A 3,162-nucleotide genomic window follows, 5' to 3' on the forward strand; every position below is an offset into this window, starting at 1 on the left:
CATGATCCCATGACCCTGAGATCATAACCTGAGCCAAAATCAAGATTAAAATGCCTAATCAACTGGGCCACCCAGATGCTCCCCAAGCCAAAACTCTTTAAAGAAAGACAACAAAATTGAGACCCTCAACAACATAACATCCACAATATCCAGCATCCAGTAGAACAATTAGTAGAAATTCAAAGAAGCAAGAGCACTAGGCAAAGAAAAATGAGGCAATAAAAGATACCAGCAATACTGCAGAAAAGGAAACCCAGACCCTCCTTCCCCCGTGGAGACAAGGATTTAACAACAATATAGGAACCAATTGTCTTTGTGAGAAATCCAGAAACCAGGTAAGAGACGCCTGGATGGGCACCTTCCTGTTAGGAGTTCCGTTTCTCTCTTCTGCTTCAGCTACTAAATGGCTGCCTTCTCCACCACTCAACAAAATGACAAATCTGAAACAACATAAACAGGGGAAGTCTAGTGCTTTACTTCATTAGAACATGGCAGACCCAATGGGATGGGAGACCCTGCTACTTCCAGGTTCAGTGAATATGTGAAATATCCTGCTTCGGGCCTGGGTGGCTCAGTCGGTTAAGCGTCTGCCTTAGGCTCAGGTCGTGATCCCAGGGTCCTGGGATCGCGTCCCATGTCGGGCTCCCTGCTCAGCGGGGAGCCTGCTTCTCCCTCTCTCTCTGCCCCTTCCCCCCTGCTTGTGCCCTCTCTGTGTCAAGTAAATAAATAAAATTTTAAAAAAATATTCTGCTTCAACTCTCCTGCTGGTGACTCCATGAGACTAGCTTGCAGCTTCCATTCTAGCCGGAGACAGAGCTGCCTTGAGTCTGGGTATAATGACACCAACCTGCTTTCCTAGTGGCTATGAAGAAATGTATCTTCAACTAATTGATTTCTTATATTTGAGGAAGAATGGTGGATGTTCGTAGGGATCAGCATTTGTTGTTTTGTGAAATTTGAAAGTTTGTGTTATTCCAGTGTATTCCTGAAAGTGGGCATAAACTGTTAATGTCCAATCTTTTGAGACGAGCAGACCCCAAACATGGGTCAACAAGAAATAGATACATTTTTGGTTTGAGTGGCAAAGGCTATTCTCCGTAAAAAAAAAAAGGGGGGGGGTGTCAGGAGAGAGAGAATAGATAATAGAGAGAGATTCTTACATCCCAGCCAAACACAATGAAGCCCCAGCAGGAAAACTCTTGGCATTCTCTCACTAGAACTCTTCTCAGCATGGCATGGCATGGCTGGTCTGATTGGGAGGAAACCCTCAATTCCTGACTCCTTCCTTGGGAAGCAAAGGAGTGGAATGTACATCCAATGTGCTGATTTTTTTGGGCTCTGCTAAGGGACTGGTTTCTGGCTTGCCTTAATCTAAGCACTGATAGGAGTAGGATGTCAGGTTGGGGGCCTTTGAAAACAAAGGCATTCAGCATGGCTTGGTCAAGCACCAGAGTTTGCAGTACCGCAGGAAGACACTAGGTGGAACTCTAGTACCGCAACTTTCTATACACCCAGCGAGGCTGGCTATTGCAGACAGACACAAGCAGATCTTGAGTAGTTAACTCAAATGTCTACCAGCAAGTAAATAAATAAATACATTGTGGTATAGTCATACAATGGAAAACTACTAAGTAATAAAAAAGAATGAATCATGTTTCCACACCGTAGCATTGGTGAATATAAAAGATACTATACTGGGTGAAGGAAGTCAGGCACAAAACATGATTTCATTAGCGTGAATTTCTAGAACAGGCAAAACTTGTTTATAGTTACAGAAATAGGATCAAAGCTTACCTGGTACCAAGGAGGAGGCACTGACTGCTCAGGGATATGGGGAAAACTTTTGTAGTGATGGAAATGTTCTGAATCTTGACTGTGGAGTGTATATATTTATCAAACCTTAGCAAACTGTACACTTAAAATACGTGCATTTAATTATATGTAAATTTTCCCTCAACAAAGGTATGTAAAAATCTAAGTTAAATTCAACCCGAGTAGAGGAAAGGTTGAATTGTCAGAGCTCCCACTGTTGTCAACTCAGAAGTGGTAAGAGTTTCTTTAAGAATAGAAATCATGTTACTGTTTCCACAGGCTCCCTAATCCAGCCTTGCTGAAGGGTGAATGCCACAGGATTCCTGACCTTTATGTGTCTGCCCTGTTTCCAACTGCCTGAATACCAGCCTGTTACTACATTCTGCTCATCTTTTGAAATCTCTTTTGGGTTTTGATGTCTCCTTCTTACCTATCTACTTCTCACCTGATTTGGACATCCTGGTACAGATTTCCCAATGCCTGTCACATACCCTGGAGGTTGCTCTTGTTTTCAGACTGGCCTGGTATCTCTTCTATCATTCTGCTTCTGACATACATTCAGCACAGTTTGGTTCTTTGTAATAAAAACATTCACCTGTACACTCCATCCACCCTCAAGGGATAGTTTCTTCTCCTTCTTCTTTTTTTTAAAAGATTTTATTTATTTATTTGACAGAGACAGACACAGTGAGAGAGGGAACACAAATAGGGGGAGTGGGAGAGGGAGAAGCAGGCTTCCCGCTGAGCAGGGAGCCCGACATGGGGTTCGATCCCAGGACCCTAGGATCATGACCTGAGCCGAAGGTAGACGCTTAATGACTGAGCCACCCAGGCGCCCCAAGGGTTAGTTTCTTCTTGAATAGAGTTGGAAAGTGGGAGTTTTATCTTACCTTCCTCTAGAGCCGTGTTTTTGGGAGTTATTTCTCAGCTGAAAGTGCTGATTTCTACTATTTCCACCTTTTAAAAAAATTTTGTTTATTTATTTGAGAGAGACAGAGAGAGAGTGACAAAGATAGCGAGAGAGAGAGCAGGAGAGGGGAGGAGAGGGAGAAGCAGGCTCCCCGCTGAGCAGGGAGCCTGATGCAGGACTTGATCCCAGGACCCCAGGATCATGACCTGAGCTGAAGGCAGACGCTTAACCGACTGAGCCACCCAGGTGCCCTACTATTTCCATCTTGATAGATCCTGACTGAATTCTCTGATGACCCTGGCCAGGAATTTCCAGGCTACTTCTCTTATTTGGGCTCTGCCCCCTTTCCATGGGCATCAGTGTGAAGGCTGACATGAATGAGTAAATTACATATTAGTGCTCGGTTTTTACTTTTCAGAGCACTGCCATGCAAGACTGGA

The sequence above is a fragment of the Phoca vitulina genome, unplaced genomic scaffold (genome assembly GCF_004348235.1).
Source record: "Phoca vitulina isolate PV1807 unplaced genomic scaffold, GSC_HSeal_1.0 scaffold23, whole genome shotgun sequence".
Lineage (NCBI taxonomy): Eukaryota > Metazoa > Chordata > Mammalia > Carnivora > Phocidae > Phoca > Phoca vitulina.